The following is a 19,850-nucleotide window of genomic DNA, read 5'->3' on the forward strand; positions in this document are numbered from 1 at the left end:
CCACCAAGAACACATACCTGAGACTCTGTATGCTCACACATAATTGATATACTTATTGCAACTCTACTTTATGCGGAAGTTAATCAAAAGCTCTCATAATTCTACATCATGAAAACACTCCATCTGTATTTTAATAACTCTGATTAAGTTTTTTAAGCTTCAGATTTCCAGAGTGGGGATCAGGAAAAGTAGCATGTAGCTGATTGCCTTATTTAGATTTAATGTATAGTCTGTTTTAGACACAGAATTGTGATCCGTGTATAGTATATAAAAGACTACAACAGAGTAAATACATAGGGGTGCAAAATTAGGGTGACAGGCCATACAGCTTATTAGCTCTTAACAACATCTTTAAATTATATTGCCGAAAGTACAGTGCCAAGAGCCCCCGTTCACACTGGGGCGACCTGTCAGGCGACCTGGTCGCCTGACAGGTCGCCGTAGGTCGGCGCCATACAGAAGCTATGGACCCTTAGAAAAAGGGTACGGAGCTTCTTTGGGGCGACCCGGAGCGACCTGCATAGACTTCAATGTTATGAAGTCCGTGCCGGCCGCTCCGAGGTCGCGGGGCGAGCAGCGCGCCGCGACCTGTGAGGTCGCCCGGCGAAGTAGCGTCGCCCCAGTGTGAACGGGGGCAAAAAGTATTCACACTATTCCAAGTATTTATGTTTTATTGTCATTACAAAACAATATCAACACACAGGTCTTGGTAAGTAGGGACCAAAGCAATCAAAAAGCCCACTAACCAAATCAGTCTGGAGCACAGTAAAGCCTCCTTAGAACAGAGTGTATTCACATATCTAATTCCATCACCTATCCCAAAAATACTGTAAGAGGATTATCCCTCACCTCAACACAGAGCCATGCAAGTCGTCGCTTGTTCTGGATGATGGGGCATAAAGCCAAAAACAGGCCATCCAGGAAAGGTGAGTGATTTTACTAGGACAGTCTTTTTCAACCAGGGTGCCCTTAGGTTTATTCAGGTTGCCTTGGCAAAATGCCTAAAAATTGCTCAAAAATTGTATGCAAGCCAAGCCAGCAGCCACACAAAGTCACAGGTTTTCATTGTACACCATTACAACCTTCCAGCAGTCAGTGTCTAAACAACTAATTAATAGGGATGATCGAACTTTTCAAAAGTTCAGTTCGACCAGAACACCCGAACTTCCAGAAAGTTCGGCCCGGATTTCAGAACCCCCATGGCAATGGGACCCGAACTTCTGGAATCAAAAAACACAATTTTGAAGCCCTAAACCCCAATAAATGCCCCTTAAAAGTGCCTAGGGTTCTGGGTCATGCCCCAGGGACTATTAATTACACAAAAAAAAGTTCTTAAAAATTGTCATTTTTGATAGAGAGCCAATTATTGAAAAAAAAATGAGATTTCTTTGGATTTAGTGTCTGGGGGGTCTAAAAGGTGTACCTGTGAAGTCTCAGCTCTGTAGCATGTCCAGAACCAGAAAAAAAAAGGTTGTTTGTATTAGAATTAATATAGAACAGGGATATGGCTCCGCTATTTTCACACCTTGCCGGTTTTGTAGCAAGCGTTTTTTTTGGGCATTTTTTGGGGGTTATTGGAGGCAGGCATAACATCTGTACTTATGTGTAGGGGTATATATATACACACACACATGTATGTATATATACACATACACATATATAGGTGTGAAAGTAGCAGAACAATATACTTGCGCTAATGAAATAATTAACAGGCATATGACTCCGCTCCTATAACACCTATATATGTGTATGTGTAAAATACATATAAGTTTGTGTTTATATATACCTCTATACAGAAGTTCAGATGTTTTGCCTGCCTCCAAAGACCCCAAAAAAATGCCCAAAAAAACGCCTGCGCCAAAAAAAAACGCCCAGGTGTGTTAAAAAAAGGACGTAAATTTTGTTTGGGTATGGCATTGCATGGAGACACAACAGCGGTCTGTCGTTATAAACACGGCAGACCACTGTTCTATCAGCAATGAACACAGGGATCCTCTGTTCCTCCTATTTAGGAACACAGGTCTCTGTGTTCATGCAGCAAGCCCATCCCCCCACAGTTAGAAAGCACCCCCTAGAGACACATTTAACCTTTTGATTGCCCCTGGTGTTAACCCTTTCCCTGCCAGTGTCATTATTACAGTAACAGTGCATATTTTTAGCACTTATTACTGTAGTAATGTCACTGGTCCCCTGTAATGCTCTTGCGTTTTTTGTTAGTGAATGGATTTGCAGCTGCAGAATTATTACACTCAGTAGTCATGTAGAGATGTGTTGAACAAACATATCCAACTCTCAGGACTCATCACCGTGCACAGCCTGCTTTATGCAAATATACATACACTCAATATGATGTTCCTGGAGTGATAGGATGTATATGATAATATAGAGGTGAGAGACAGGCGTTAGAAATGGTGAGCACTCAGTAGTAATATTCAGGAGAGTGGTAGGTGATGATAGGTAGTATGCAGATAGGTTTAGCAATCATGTATAATAACAGGTGGTAGGGGACAGCAGATGAAGTATACAAGAGAGAGTAACCAAGTGCAATGATGTAGATGATGGTAGGCTCAAGAGCTAGCAATCTATGAAGTTATGCAGATGATAGGAATAGTGCTTACATAGTAACAGTCCTTAGTATGCAGAGGTAGATAGTGTAAGTTAGTTAGGAAGAAATCCCCTGTGGGGTACTTATCACAAGTTGGGTTAGTAGTAGCAAGGTCCAGTAGCAAGAGAGTGATCCGGTAGCGAGATACGGGATCGGTAGCGAGGTTCCGGTTTTGTTCAGGCAAAGGAATAGCTAGAAGCTCCGGCAGCATAGGACAAGACTGGTCAAGCATGCGGTTTGAACGAGCAATGAGTGAGAGAAAACCGGCGATTGAAATAGCCGCTCATAGCGGCGCTCGGCGATGATGTCATCATTCTTACAGGTGTATGCGTTCCACCTAGTTAGCAAGGTGGGACGCAATATTAAGGTAGAAATGGGAAATAAGGGTACCAAAGGTACCAGAATCTTACAGTACCCCCCCCTTAAGGCCGGCTCCGGAAGGCCTATAGCACTGTTTTTTCCGGGTATTTCGAGTGAAATGTTCGTATAAGCCTAGGTGCGTGAACATCAGCAGTATCCAACCAGGTGTCGTCTTGGGGTCCATAGTTCTTCCATCTTATGAGATATTGGAGTCTTCCTCTGTGGATACGAGAATCCAGAATCTCCTTGATCTCATATTCTTCTCCGCCTTCAACTTGTACTGGAGGTGGAGGCAAGATGGTAGGCCTTATTCCTTGGTTAGGAACATGTGGTTTTAGTAGCGACACATGAAAGATGGGATGTATTTTGAGATCTGCCGGTAAGGTGAGTTGCACTGCAGCTTTTCCAATGAGTTTCTTAATTGGGAAGGGTCCCAGAAATAAAGGTCCAAGTTTTTTACTAGGGATCTTTAATCTCAAATTTTTTGTAGATAGCCAAACAAGATCCCCAATAGCATATTGAGGAGAGGGTTTTCTACGTAGGTCGTAGTACCTTTTTTGTTGACTATGGGCATGTGATATGGTGGTGTTGAGTAAACCCAGAGAGTCCTTTATTTGGGTGAGATAATCAGAGGCCACTGGGTTACTTGATGGAAGGATGAGTGGTGGAAGAAGAGTGGGATGAAACCCTTAGTTCAAGTAGAATGGACTTTGCTTAGTAGTACTGTGGGTTGCGTTGTTATAAGCGAATTCCACCAGCGGGAGGAGGTCCACCCAATCGTCCTGTAGGTATGAGGTATAGCAACGTAGATATTGCTCAATGCACTGGTTGACTCTTTCTGTCTGTCCGTTGGTCTGAGGGTGGTAAGGAGAAGTAAGTTTTCGCTCTATTCGTAGTATCTGACATAGAGCTTGCCAAAACTTGGAGATGAACTGTGAACCACGGTCAGAGAGAAGGGTCTTTGGAATACCATGTAACTTAAAGACATGTTTCACTAGCAATTCCGCTGTTTGCTTGGATGAAGGTAATCTTCGAATAGAAATGAAATGTGCCATCTTGGTCAGATGGTCCACTGACACTAGGATGGTGTTAAATCCTTTGGAAGGTGGTAGTTCTACTATAAAGTCTAAGGACACAACTTCCCATGGAACCTGGGGTATTGGTAGACTACAAAGTAGACCAGATGGTTTTGTAGTGTCAATTTTGGACCTTGCACAGATGTCACAAGAAGAAACAAATTTTTGTACGGTCGTCTTCATGTCAGGCCACCAAAACTGCCTAGTAAGTAAATTGAATGTTTTAGTCATACCCATATGTCCTGCCATAGGCACATCATGCGACAATTCCAAAATCTTGGTACGCATAGTAGGGGGTATGTAAAGTTTGTCGTTGTAATAGAGGAAGCCTTCTGCATCAGCACTTAGTTGTGGTGGAGGTGAATCCAATCCTATGCTGTGCAAAATCTCTTCCTTCAGGGAACGAACAACACCGACAATACGTTCATAGGGTATTATAGGAATTGAAGGTATTTCAGCGTAGTTATACTCGGTTAATCGTGACAGCGCATCCGCCTTTTTATTTTTGTCTGCAGGAGTGTAGGTCACCAAAAAGTTGAATCTTAAAAAGAATAAGGACCATCGTACCTGCCGGTGGGAAAGAGTCTTGTTAGTCTGAAGGTATTGAAGATTTTTATGATCTGTGTATATGAGAACTGGTAATCGAGTACCCTCAAGTAGGTGTCGCCAATTCTCCAATGCCAATTTTATGGCAAGCAACTCTTTTTCACCCACTGGGTAATTCACCTCGGGGCTGCTTAGTGATTTTGAGAAAAAAGCAACCGGGTGAAGTGGTGAAGTATTTGTTGGTCGTTGGGAGAGAACTGCTCCTACTGCCATATTTGACGCATCTACCTCCAGGATGTATTGAAGGGATGGGTCTGGATGGCGTAGTATGGGAGCAGAAGTAAAGCTTGATTTTAACAAGCGGAAAGCTCCATTTGCTTCTTCTGACCATTTGAATGTTTTTTTTATACTTGTGAGTTGTGTGAGAGGTCTCACAATAGCAGAGAAGTTCTTGATGAACTTCCTATAGAAGTTAGAAAATCCGAGGAATCTTTGTAATGCTTTACGAGTTGTTGGCACAGGCCAATCTAGAATACAGGATATCTTGCTCATATCCATTTTGATTCCATTATTAGATATGATGTATCCTAGGAATAGTACTTCTTCTTTATGGAATAACCATTTTTTTAATTTTACGTATAAGTTGTGTGCAAGTAGTCTGGACAACACGAGTCTTACATGTTTTATGTGTTCAGATAAAGATTGAGAGTAAATAAGTATATCGTCCAGATATACTACAACACAAACATCAAGTAAGTCTCTGAAGATGTCATTTATGAATCGTTGAAAGGCTGCGGGAGCATTACACAACCCGAATGGCATCACAAGGTACTCGAACAATCCGTATCTGGTTCTGAATGCTGTCTTCCATTCATCCCCGTCACGGATTCGGATTAGGTTGTATGCCCCTTTTAGGTCCAATTTCGAAAAGTAGGTAGCCCCGCGCACCTGTTCAATAAGTTCAGGAATGAGGGGCAAGGGATAGCGATCCTTTATTGTAATGGTATTTAATTGCCTGTAATCAATAATAGGCCTGAGACTTGAATCCTTATTGCGGACAAAGAAGAGTCCTGCAGCAGTAGAGGAAGTAGAAGGTCTGATGAACCCTTTTGCCAAATTCTCATCCAAGTATTCCTTGAGATGAGAGAGTTCATCCTGTGAAAGAGGATAAACATGACCGAAAGGCAACTTGCTATTAGGGAGTAGATCGATACAACAATCATAGTCCCTATGGGGAGGCAACACTTGAGCATTTTTTTCAAGGAAGACTTCCGACAAATCCTGGTAACATAGAGGTATAATCTCATCTGTCACCACAGACAGGATCTTTCCATATGATGAGATATTACACGTGGTTTCGCAATAGTGAGAAGAGAAGGTTAGAGTTCTTGTTTTCCAATCAATGATTGGTTGATGTATGTGTAACCAGGAAAGTCCCAAAATAATGGGAAAATGTGGTGAGGTTAGTACATCAAAAGTGGTAGTCTCCATATGAGACTCATTGGCAGTGACAAGGAGTGCTTGTGTCTGATTGGTGATTGGACCAGAGGATAACGGAATACCGTTAATGAAACTAACAGAGACAGGTTTGAGTTTTGAAATAATAGGTATTTTATTTAAGGTAGCAAAACAAGTATCGATATAGTTCCCACAAGATCCTGTGTCGATCATAGCCTTGGTGGTGATCCTAGTTTGGTCCCACTGTAATGTCAAATTAATAAAAAGATAAGGATTAGAAAAGGAAGTCGTTAGTCCCCCTAGCAAGACATTTGAACACTCACCCTCTTTTTTGCGGACAAGGGGACAGCCGCTTAACAAATGAGCCGGGGAGGCGCAGTACATGCAGAGATGTTTGGATCTTCTCCTGGCACGTTCGGTAAAGGATAAAGGTGGACGTATCATTCCTACCTCCATAGGAGTAGGGTCAACAGCCGACATCCGAGAAGGACTGGACAATGGCAATCCCATCTTCTCAGCCTTTCTTTCTCGCAGTCGTCTGTCAATATTGATACTGGTCTGTATCAGGGCAGCCAAGGTGTCAGGTAAATCCGCTCGGGCGAGCTCGTCTTTAACGGCTTCTGATAGGCCGAGTCTGAACTGAGTTCTTAGAGATGTATCATTCCACCCTGAATCAAGGGTCCATCTTTTGAACTCTGCCACAAAGTCTTCAACAGGTCTCCTTCCTTGTTTTAAAGCCCTCAATTGGGTATCAGCACTACTCTGCCTATTGGGGTCTTCATATAAACTAGCGAGTTGCGCTAGGAATAAAGGATAGGAGTTGAGAAGTGGATCATCTTTCTCAAAGAGAGAGTCTGCCCAGGCACGGGGATCACCCGTCAGATAGGAAATAGTGGTACAGACTTTAATTTGGTCAGTAGGGTAGGTACGAGGTTTTAACAAGAAAAGCAATTGACATGCGTTTTTAAATTCACGAAATTTTTTCCGATCCCCTGTAAACACTAGAGGAGGGTTTATCTTAGGCTCATGGGGCTGAGCAGCAGAGAGCTGTGCGAGACGGCCAACCTGCTGTCTCAAAGCCTGATTTTTGTTTTTTACCTCTGTAAGGGCAAGTATCAATGCATCTACTTGTTGTTTTAACTGCATAATTTGAGTGGGTAATTCTGCTGAATCCATATTTTAGGGCTCGTTCAATCTGTAACGCTCTTGCGTTTTTTGTTAGTGAATGGATTTGCAGCTGCAGAATTATTACACTCAGTAGTCATGTAGAGATGTGTTGAACAAACATATCCAACTCTCAGGACTCATCACTGTGCACAGCCTGCTTTATGCAAATATACATACACTCAATATGATGTTCCTGGAGTGATAGGATGTATATGATAGTATAGAGGTGAGAGACAGGCGTTAGAAATGGTGAGCACTCAGTAGTAATATTCAGGAGAGTGGTAGGTGATGATAGGTAGTATGCAGATAGGTTTAGCAATCATGTATAATAACAGGTGGTAGGGGACAGCAGATGAAGTATACAAGAGAGAGTAACCTAGTGCAATGATGTAGATGATGGTAGGCTCAAGAGCTAGCAATCTATGAAGTTATGCAGATGATAGGAATAGTGCTTACATAGTAACAGTCCTTAGTATGCAGAGGTAGATAGTGTAAGTTAGTTAGGAAGAAATCCCCTGTGGGGTACTTATCACAAGTTGGGTTAGTAGTAGCAAGGTCCAGTAGCAAGAGAGTGATCCGGTAGCGAGATACGGGATCGGTAGCGAGGTTCCGGTTTTGTTCAGGCAAAGGAATAGCTAGAAGCTCCGGCAGCATAGGACAAGACTGGTCAAGCATGCGGTTTGAACGAGCAATGAGTGAGAGAAAACCGGCGATTGAAATAGCCGCTCATAGCGGCGCTCGGCGATGATGTCATCGTTCTTAAAGGTGTATGCGTTCCACCTAGTTAGCAAGGTGGGACGCAATATTAAGGTAGAAATGGGAAATAAGGGTACCAAAGGTACCAGAATCTTACATCCCCCCAAAAGTGTCAAAAATATCAGTTAGGTGTCCGATCTGTCCGCGGCAATGTTGCAGTCCCGCTAAAAATCGCTAGTCGCCGCCATTACTAGTAAAATAAATAAATAAAAATTACATAAATCTTTTATCTAGTTTGTAGACGCAATAATTTTTGCGCAAACAAATTGATATACACTTATTGGGATTTTTTTTTTTTTTCTAGCAGAATACAAATTGGCCTAAAATGATGAAAATAATAGATTTTTTAATTTTCCTTATTAGGAATGTTATATAGCAGAAAGTGAAAAATATTGTTTTTTTTTCAGAACTGTCACATTTTTTTTTATAGCACAAAAAATAAAAAATCGCAGAGGTGATGAAATACCACCAAAAGAAAGCTCTATTTGTGGGAAAAAAGGACATTAATTTTTTTTGGGTACAGCGTAGCATGACCGCGCATTTGTCCATTGAAATAACGCAGTCCTGTATCGCAAATATTGGCCTGGTCATTAAGGGGGTAAACGAGAGATCTTTGAGGGTACAGACCGCCCATGAACTCAGTGTAGAGTTATTCACCTTAAGGTCATTACAGAGGACAAGGGGGCACTCTTTACGTTAAGAGCAGAGGTGTCAAACTCCATTTTAACAGGGGCCACATCTGTATTATGGTGGCCCTCAAGGGGCCATAGTAATAACTTAAGACTTAAAGGAGAAGTTCAGTTTTGGCTGTACTTCTCCTCTGCTACTTTCACACCTATATATGTGTAGATGTATATATACATATATGTGTGTGTATATATACCCCTATACAGAAGTTCATATGTCATGCCTGACTCCAAACATGTCCTCAAAAAAGCCCTATAAACGCCTGCAGCAAAAAGCAGGGTGACAGGCGAGAAGCCATATCCCTGTTCTATAAGTGACCTAAGAGAAACGATCTTTTCTCTATAGCGGTCACCCTGACATGGAAGGATTTGGTCACCCTGCCATAGCAGTCAGTTCACCCTACACTACACTACGGTCACCCTGGCACCTAACACTTTCCCTACAGAAACTAGATTTTTGAATCTAACTAAAGTAAAAAATAGCACCCTAACTACACTAGATATCCCTTTCATCACACTAATAATTGCTAAATGACATTTTGAAGCAGAAGTAACAGAACTGCTTCCACTCTCTTCCACATCCCTGTATTACAATGCTAGGAATTTGGCGGGGCTATCTTATATACTGGGGGGCGTATTCACTAATGATTGGCCTCTGGACCCCCTAGTCACTCCAATCACATTCCTAGCATTCTTCTGCCCGCTCAATTGGCTTTTACTAATGGTTCTGGTCCAATCACGGCTTTTAAAGCCCATTTCCTGTCCCATTGCATTTTGGTCGGTTCTGGTTGCCGAATTCCGAACTTTTCAGCAAAAAGTTCGGAATTCGGCCGAATTTCGAACACCCAATGTTTGGGTCGAACCGATGGTCGACCCGAACCGTTCGATCATCCCTACTAATTAATAGCCTAACACACATGGGCTGAATGTTGTAAGACATTGGTTGGTTTAATAAAGACTGTCCAAGATTCGGGCCATATGTATGTTAGCGGGTTTTCCTGTTGGAAAAGCATGCTGAAAAACCAGCAGCCGAATGGCTCCCGATCAGCGCTCGGGAGCCCCACTGTCAGAACACAACAACTCAGTGGAGGGAAATCGCTGTACTAACGTCAGAGGTGTCAACCCACTGCTTTGAAAAAAAAAACTACTAGTTTTTACCCAGTTTAAGTCATCAGTTGATTAGGAGGACATTGAGTGTCTGCATGGCATCCTTGCTTGCCCCTCCCCTGTCCTTCTCTTTCAGTACTGGGGTCACATTAGCTGGATGAAGAAGATAAACATTGCAATACTAGTCAGTATCAGTGTGCAAAGGTGTGTGTATGCTTTGGATGAACAAGTCACATTGGGTGTCCTACATGTGTGGATGTTGCTGTGTTAAGTAAAACTATTAGTTTAATTTTTTACATTTTAGAATGGGGTACCTCGATGTTGTACATAATTTTAAGGCTGCCTTGACTGACGAAAGGTTGATAAACACTGTACTAGGAGATTGGTGAGGGAGGCCACCAAGAGATCTATGACCATTTTGAAAGAGTTGCAGGCCTCAATGGCTGAAATTGGAGAGACAAGGCATACAAAAACTGTTGCCCGAATAGTTTACCAGTCAAAGATTTTTAATCAAAATGCAAAATACAGGGAAATTCTGGAGTAATCCCTGAAGCCAATATGACACCTGAGCTTTAAGAGATTTGTCTTCAAGCAAAACATTGACCCCAAACATAAAGCCCGAACTACGTGAAAATGGTTAAAAAACAACAACAATGTTAATGTCTTAAAATGGCAATGGAAGTTCTGATCTCAATATAATGGAGAATTGGTGGCTTAACTGGAAAAAGACTGTTCACACTTGATTCCCCATACAACCTAACAGAGCTGGAGAAGAATTGCAAAGAGGAAAAGGAATATATTGCATTGCCCAGATGTACAATGCTGATAGACACCTATCCACACAGCCTCAGAACTCAACATACTGACCTGAACGGGGTGTGCACTTATGCATTCAGTTATTTTGTGTTTTTCAGTTATAACTAATTTAAATCACTTTGCAGACATCTGTTTTTACTTTGATGTCAAAAAGTACATTTCTATAAATCAGTATAAAAAATAAATAAATACATTGACTCAGTGCTCTATGACAATAAACCATGAACTTTTAAGGGGCGAACATGATGAAATAAAGAAAAACATATGCAGTACATCTCTGCATGCTCGGATGAGGGGCAGGCATCCCAATACTTTTGGCAATATAGTATATGTTTGGAACACTGCATGATGTGTGCTGCCTCCTATCTTATATCAATGGATCCTTCAGTGTAACACAAAGTTAATCGCTTACTAGGCAAAATCTAATAATATCAAGCTAAACATATGTGAAAAGCAATAGTCCTCAGATAGTTTAAAGTTTAATTCCAGGCTTTTTTTAAATGTATCTCTGGCTATCGTACTCAACCTTCAATTTGAAGCTTTCCACATTACACTATAGACTACAAGAGAAAAAGACTGATACAAAGATGAAACAATAGAGAATGGATCATCAGCTGTCAACGGGCTTCCTGAATGAAAAAAATAAATAAAATTCCGGTAATAGAAAACTGTTTTTAAAAAAATGGTGTGGGGTCCCCCCCCAATCCATATCAGGCCTTTTGGGACTGGAATGTGTTTTAAGGGGAACCCCACGCCAAAAAAACAACGTGGGGTCTCCCAAATCCCATACCAGACCCTTATCCAAGCATGCGCCCCCCTCCTTAACCATACCAGGCCACCTGCCCTAAACATGGGGGGGTGCTTTAGGGCGGGGGGCTCTGCCCCACAACCCTAAAATGTGTTTTTGGGGGTCTGTAGGAAGGGGGCTTATTGGAATCTGGAAGCCCCCAGATCCCAGCCCCCCTATGTGAATGAGTATATGGTACATTGCACCCCTACCCATTCACCAAAAAAAAGTGTCGTCGAAAATAAAAAAAGATAGGAGGCAGTTTTTGACAATTCCTTTATTTTAAAAAAAAAATGTCCTCCCAATGTGGATCCATTGTCAATCACGGTGATGCTGCCACCGCCAGACCCGAAAAAAGGCTTTGTCTTGGGTGGAGCATTTTGTTTTCTTTTTTCGGGTCTTATAAGCCCCCTGCCCGCAGACTCCCACAAACACAGCCCAGGGTTGTGGGGAAGAGGCCCTTGTTCCCATCAACATAGGGACACGGTACTTTGGGGTGGGGAGTAAAGCCCCCCCATGTTGAGGGCATGTGGCCTGATATGGTTTAGGAGGGGGGGGTGCTTGTTTGACCCCCCCCTTTACTGACCTGCATGCTCGGATAAAGGTCTGGTATGGATTTTAAGAAAAATTTTGGTGTGGGGTTCCTCTTAAAATCCATACCAGATATGAAGGGCCCCAAGATCCCGGATCATGCACTTGAGGTTATGAGATCATTTTTTACAAACAGGAACTGACAGCAGAGTCACTTAGAGTCGGTTCACACTGGGGCGACACGACTCCTTACTACTTCGGGAGGCGACTTGTCAGTCCTGTGCACAATGACTTCGGAGCGACTTGCATGGACTTCACATAATGGAAGTCTATGCAAGTCGCCCCGAGGTCGCCCCGAAATAGTACAGGACCCTTTTTCTAAGTCGGAACGACGTGTGTCGCTCCTATTAGAACGGGTCCTGTAGCGGTCAATGGACCGCGAGGGAGCGCGACTTGTCAGGATGAAGTCGCGCTAATGTGAACCGACTCTTACTGTATTTCATGCAGAAATGTTTATTTCCTTTCTATCAGTTGATGGAAAAATCCCTACCAACCTTAACAGCTAGGAACCAAGGTTGATAATTCATGCTAGAACCTAATGCTGGACAATTAAATGCACAGAAAAAATATATATACCGTATATATGGGAGCTATTTACGTGTTCCCAAAGATTTGCATTTTGGTTGGTCCAGTTCTGAGATTTACACAGCTCTGTCACACAGCACAGCTCTGCCTGGCAGGACAAGTGACCTGAATCTTTTTTTCTGCTGCATTTAGAAAACACTTAGGCCGCAGTTACACTGGCATTGTCCAATGTGTGTTTATGTAGCACTCTCCTGGATAGGTGCTAGAAGAGAGTATAGTTTTTGGGTCTTTCAGCTTACCAGGAAGATTTCTAGGTAAATTTTAGAGTGCTCTCTGCCTACAAGGGAGCAGGATCTATTGATAGGGTCTGCTCATGGAACTCAGGTGCAGCTCAGCTTGTCTGAATGTTTCACACTGGTCCAATAGGGAGGCATATTGGACAGTGGGAGGAAACCTGACAAGTGATTGGCAGGCATTGTTACAACCCTGGTGATTGGCAAAAGAAAGTGTATCATTGCATGCAGGGTGACTGTATAAATGCCAGGGGCACATGTGCTCGGGGACTTTGGCTGGAGAGTGGGGTCCCGGAGGGAGGGGGCAGCTGCCCCCTCCTCTGTAGAAGCTGCCATACGGCCTTGGGTAGTTAACCTGAGGGCCTGAGAGTCAGAGAGGAGCTGAACCCAGATGACCTGCAGAGCTGACTGGAAGGGAGACACCAGGAAGGATCTGATTCTGCCTACAGTGAGTACAGATCTGTGTCATGGGGCCTGTCCTGTGAGGGCCATCTCTTCAACTAGAAGAGTCAGTGGTGGGGTGTCAATCAGGGGGATGCTAGAGAGTGTACTGAAGATAAAGTAGTTGCATCAAGTCGCTACTAGAGATAGAAAGAAGATTTAATTCTTCCATACAAGTGGCAGTATGGTTATAGCAGTGTGTCTGCTTCCACAAATAATCTGGTGAGGCCAAGTAAAAGTTGTCCTTATCTACTGTGAATAGTTCAGTTGGAGTATACCATTAGACCCTTTTTCCATCCAAGTTCCACAATAAATATAAAACCAAATCCCCTGGACAGTTTATTGAGTAACAAGCAAACGGGAGTAAGGAGGGATGTGTGAAAAATCCCCTAGTGGCTGTCTGCAAGGTAACCAGAGGGAGGCCCAAGAAGTCATCACACAGCAAGCCCTACGGGGACAGTGCTACATTTATATGGAAGACATTTTCTAACCACATATAAATGCATGCAATGGTTTTCAATTGACCCATTTACACTGTGTGTTTACCTGTGTTAGGTGCGCTCTGTTTAGCTGCATTTAGAGAAAATAAAATTCTGCACGTATCCCATTAGAAACTCTAAAAAAATGTAATTGCAGCTAAACATTGTTAAAGCAGGACCATCTAAACCAGGCATGTCCAACCTGCGGCCCACTGCCTCCTGACAATTTTTTTTCTTTTTGCTGGGGAGGAAGGAAGTCGGGTTGGGGGCACGGCCACAGCGGCTTCCAACTAACTGTAGGCAGAGGCTGCCTCGGAAGGGATCATCCTCTAGTTGTGTTAAATTAGAGCTGGGGGGGGCAGCAGCGCGGGAAGAGCGCGGCAGCGTTTTATTACTTATATACTTTAACTATAGTATATATTTTATATGCGGCCCGAGAAAATTTCTCTACACTCAATGTGGCCCAGAGAAGCCAAAAGGTTGGACACCCATGATCTAAACACTGGAAAAAATGAACTGAGAGGCATAAACATTCTTTATAATTCTTTGTATCACTATGTTTAGAAAAAAAATGCTGGAATGCCAGTGTGAATAAAGTTAAGTCTTGCCCTTTTCTAGATTCTGAAATGAGATGTAGAATAGAAGACTGATGAACTCATCCATCTGTCACTCTGCTCTCTCCTCAGCATACCCCTTGTTAGTACATGAGCACTGCAGTATAGCTGGATAGCTCCTAGTACTGCTTCTCCCTCTCCTGGTCTAAGCTTTGCTTTTAAGCAAGGGTCTCAAACTGTTGGCTCTCCAGCTGTTGCAGAACTACAATTCCCATGAGGCATTGCAAGGTTGACAGTTACAAGCATGACTCCCATAGGCAGAGGCATGATGGGACTAGTTCCGCAACAGCTGGAGAGCCGCCAGTTAGAGACCCCCTGCTTCAAAGGGACTCCAAGAGGTCAACAAGTCAAATTCAGGTACGCTTAAAAATACACTTGAAGTTACTTGGAAAGTGAAGGAAAATTATCCAAGACAATAATAACAAAGTGTATCATCACTTCAGCTTAGCATAATTCCCTTTAAATACTGTTCATAAATGCATGAAGTTCAGGTTGGCACTCCAAAAAACAGTTAATGGTGAATGACCCATATCTACTTTAGTTTTTAGATGCATTGTTTGGAGCAAACATTAACATTCCTAAACCATTTGTGCTTGTAGCAGATAATTAAAGAGTATATATATACTGTGTGTATATATATATATATATATATATATATATATATATATATATATATATGACAACATTTTTTTACCATTTTGCCAAGTGTAGAGAAGGGTTAGATCATCTGTCAGGTTTTTATTGCTGTCTATGTCCCAGCAGGGCAAATTTGCCTCTCTATTTTTTCCCGGTGACTATTGTCAATGGGACAGATAGTGATAGGAAATCAAAAATGTTATGATTGTCACTGGAAAAGGAGGTTAGGGAATCAATCCCACATTTGTGTAAGAATGGACTTCTATTCACTTTGTAGAGATTTGCTGTTGTGTCTTCAGGACAGGAATAGAAGGAATAGCAACCAAATACAACACAGATTGCAAAATTGCCTTACTGAGGTTCTAATCATTCCCTATTCTATCCAAATCTAATTGAAAAGTTTTGGCTAGAAATACATTTGGCTGGATTCACACTTAAGTGTACCCTTTACAGTGGGTTAATGCACATCCATTAAGGTGCAATGCATTTTGCATTGATGTGATTTGCATTAAGGCCTCATGCACACAGGGCGCTTGAAAAAACGAGCTGCGAAGCCAGTTCTGACGCCAGGAAAAAGCATCTGTAAAAAGGTGCTTTTAGAAGCATTTTGTATTGGCGTTAATACACATTTTAGCAGCGTTAGCGGTCAGCAGCCTTTCTCTGCCCTCTTCTATTTTCCAACCTCAAATCCAACTACTACAGCTTAAAAACGTCTGACGTGGCTTTTAGCAGCGTCAGGCGTTTTTGCAGCTTAACGCTGGCCCTGGGTTTTTTTACAGCTTAAAAACGCCTATGACACTTACAGCTCCTAAAAGCCTGTGTGTGCATAAGGCCATAGAATAACACGGAGGGACATTTTTAAGCTGCAAAAAAAAAAAAAACACCTAACGCTCCTAAAAGCAGCTGTAAAAACGCCCCGTGTGCATGAGGCCTTATACAAACCATTCCTTATGAATGGGCTGGCAATGCACCACAACGGACAAAAAAAAGGAAGAGATAGTTTTTTTTTTTTATAAACAACGAAGTCAAACCAGACAGGGGTTCTAACTATTTCCCACTCAGTCCAAAATGTATGAAAACATTGGCTATACAAACACTTTATCTAAAAGTTTAGCATTAGTGCATTTGGAAAGGTTTTTGCCAGATAAAGGTCCGACAGGTGTGGCAGCATCCAGAGGGTTGCTAAAGAAATACACCCTGGAACACAACTTTACGTTTAAAATGAAATGACTACACTTCTGCTTGTGCAGAATGATAGCTGCTTGTACAATAAATGATAGTATACAAACTTGCCTACTATCTAAAATAATGCAAATGTCACAAACCTTTTCTCCTTAGGGTCCTGTCACTACCATAGGCTGCGGCTTCAGTTGGATCTTTATAGGGGAGTCACGCAGTGATAACTAATCAGTCACGTGTTGAGAAGTCACTTCATTTTTTATGTAAATGTAACTGTTTAAAATATGACAGAGTGTTATCCTGCATTCAGATCGATCATCCTGCATGTTTTGACATCAACTGACTTCAAAGAAAAGATAGGCAACTTTTTTTTAAATTTACCAGTCATACTTTGCAACATATTGAGAAAAAACCTGTAGCAGGATTCCCAGCCATTTTGCTGGATGTGGGTCCGCCAGGGTTACCGCTAGCAACAATAGCACGTATAAGCATGTTTCCCAAGTGTGAGCACTGAGACATGAAACAGTCCGGCATCTTTGGTTTTTGTATTTATTTTAGGTACTTGGATAGGAGAAGGGAATGAGTGGGATACTCCTCTGGCTCAACTATACACATAAAATGGGACACTGAGAAAAATGCCTCTTGACGCTGACTTGACACTGGCTAAATGCCGGTCAACGGCCGTTGGCGCTTGTTAACTCTGACTTGCTGTCTGTGAAGTTGAACTGACTTCTGACACTTCCTTGTGACTCAAAAGTCCTTTGTACTGCTCCCTTTAGCCTTCCTGGCTGAGGTAGCTGTTTGTAAGCACTGCTGCAACTGCTGAGCCCAAACACTGGCACCAGTGGCGGCTGGTGCATATGGGGGGCAGGGGCGCCTCCCCCCCATCCATAATCTACATGTGGGGCACCGGACGCATGGACCTCAATGGGGCTTTTTTTTTTTTAGCCGTGTGATTAGAGCCAGAGGCTCTAATAGGCTAAAAAAAGGGTGGGCTCGGGGGGCAGAGCACCACGCCCCGAGCCCACCAAGTTGTGTGACAATAGTGAATGAAAATTTGCTATTGTCAGACGGATCCTCCTCCTGGCCAATCAGGAAGCGGTTTTTGAGACCCGTTTCCCGATTGGCCGAAAGGAGAAGCCATGCCATTGGGCATGGAGGTGGAGTGAGGAGGAGACACTGAAGACGGGGAAAAAGCCGCCACTGCCGCTGTTCGCCTGCTGCAGATGGGTGAGTGAACCGGGGGGGGGGGGGGGGTCCTGTACTGTACTGTCATGTCATGCTATGCTGTGGGTCCTGTACTGTAATGCTGTATGTACTGTGTGCAGCCTGGTGTGGTCGGGGGGGGGGTGTGTATGGTGCGGTCCGTCTGCCACCCCCCCGGCCCATGGAGCACCATCCGCCACTGACTAGCACCCTCTTTCTCTTCAGGGTCTAAATACTGCCCCCCCCCTTCTATAACTTCTGCATAGGCTACCTGGCTCCTGGATCCCTCTGACCTTCCGGAGTGGTCCCCTATCCTAGGCAGACCCAGGGCGGTTTACAGTACTCACGACACTGCTTACTTGGAAACTCCGGCCCCCACAGCTCTGCTTGGTCCTCTGCACACTGGATCCCTCTCTGCAGCTCAGCTGAACCCTCTGTCCTCTTAGGCCAGCCGCCTAGGACACCCATTCCACGCTGACAGGAGGAGAGACGGCCATCACCTCCCTCTTGGGACTCTGCTTCCCACCAAAGACGTCCTTTCATGTGCTCCCCACAGACTTATATCCCCTCCCACAATGCATTGCTGCAGAATCTGCCCTCTGGGATGGATACAAGCCCTGGTTTGCTATTGGTCAGGTTTCCTCCACTGTCCAATGAGAGCCCTCATTGGATGCAGTGGGGAGACTCCCCAACACAACAGTCACACCTGAGAACACATGACAGCCTAGCTGAATAATTGTACCCTGCTGATAAGCAGACAAGGTCTCCCCTATAGGTTACCAAGCACCTACCTAGGAGGGTGCTACAAACCCATAACTTTAAAAAGTTTAAAAGAAAAGTTTTTTTGGCCATGCTTCTCTTGTGGGTCACAGGAGTGCACTTGCTTTTGTGTCCCAGCAGGCTAAAATCCACGGCTGACATCACAGACCTGCTTCAGGCTATAGAGGGATCCCAGTCATTATTTTGGGATCCACTCAGATGCCTGATTGGCAGCTGGCTCAGCCTCTCTGCATATGCCGAGGGGTTGAGCCAGCTGCTCCCACCCCCTCCCCAGCCTGCGCTCCAGTGAGCAATGGAGGGGCAGACTGAGGACTGAGCAATCAGCATTTAGGTGATCGCTCATTTATTTTAGAGCCGGCGCGGGACAGCTATAGTATCAGACTAATGCTGTAGCATGGAGGTGAGTATGTAGGTTTGTGTTTTTAACAACTTCAAAGTCCTCTTCATTTTTTACACTTTTTTTCTCTGCCAAAAAGGTGATCCCCTGACACTGGAAGTCCACCTCTGCCCTAATCATAAAGGGAGCGCTGAGCTGGCTCATCTAAAACACCTGTAAGAACTGATGGCACAAAATGATAGGTACTCTTTCTACACACTTGGACCATCTGGATCATCTTCTTGGGTTCATCGTTCTTTCACCGAAGATGTGAGAAAAACAAAAAATTCCCCCTGGGGGTGGGACTTTAAGGGCAATCACACTTCCAAATTAGTAAAACTTGTATTTTATTTAAACAAGATAAAATAGATCATAAGATCAAACTATACATAAGATAAAGGTAGGCAACATTTACAATAGTGCAAGAATATGGATAAAGTTACATAGATACGAAGCCATGAGTAAGGCATAAATATGCACATATGCTGTGGGGGTATACGATGCAAGGTAAAGAAATACTCCAACCCAACGTGTTTTGGGCGAGGGTGCCCTTCTTCAGGGCTACAGATGGAGATTGATTTCCAAGTAACTGTAGAAAGCAACAAGAGAGTCACAGCAGATAAAATCAGATAGAGTTGTATCTGCTGTGTAGAATGGTATGTGTGGATGGAGCTTAACTGCAATGAGACTCGGAAGGAGTCCCACACTCTCCCCCCAGAACGTTCCATCGAGGATGCCCCTGATGCAGGCCAAAGTGGCATCCCGTGTGGTGTATACTCAGATATCTTGTGCCAGGGCCAGGACTGTGTAAGTGGACCAGACGAGGTAATATTCCAGAAGTTCCTCAAAGGGGTTCCAAGGAGGTCTTGCAAGGTCCCGGTAGGGTCCAAGGGTCAATATATGTCTGACCAATAGAGGGCTGTAAAGACCTGTGGTCCTCCAGGGGGTCCCACAGTAGTTGATGGACCCAGGTACAGGATCTGGGTAAATTGATGGATCCGTCGAGGTCTCGGTCCAGTGGCTAACAGCAGCTTTACTCATTTGAAAGTGTGATTGCCCAGGGGGAATTTTTTTGTTTTTCTTACAGCCTCTATGGATGTTGGCAACCCACTTCCAGGTTTTCTTATAGCTGGGGACTCGCTACATTTCACCGAAGATAGTATCAAGGTGTTGGGTGTGCTCCCCCGGCCTGGGGCCCATCCTCCAGTCCTCTTTTTCTTTTCCTTCCCCTTCCCTCTTTTTCTTTTACTTTTTTTCCCATATTTCTCCTGTCTTTTTCTCATTTCCGCATTTGTTGCCCATGACTTGACTTCTATGGCTCAAATTAGGCATAGCGTATGGACGTGCACTGGTACATTATTCCCAA

General features: G+C 43.5%; 1 protein-coding gene across 1 annotated transcript in view; it reads right to left on the reverse strand.

The window, feature by feature from the left end:
• LOC309566772 (lysosomal protective protein-like) overlaps window positions 1-16,324 on the reverse strand; it is a 90,751-nt gene extending 74,427 nt beyond the window's left edge. Inside the window, exon 1 of the mRNA XM_082272067.1 lies at window positions 16,269-16,324. The gene's annotated coding sequence lies outside the window, so the exon portion shown is untranslated. The remainder of the gene's footprint in view (window positions 1-16,268) is intronic.
• Window positions 16,325-19,850: the final 3,526 nt, after the last annotated feature.

This window comes from Pelophylax lessonae (assembly GCF_965119305.1).
Source record: "Pelophylax lessonae genome assembly, chromosome: 11".
NCBI lineage: Eukaryota > Metazoa > Chordata > Amphibia > Anura > Ranidae > Pelophylax > Pelophylax lessonae.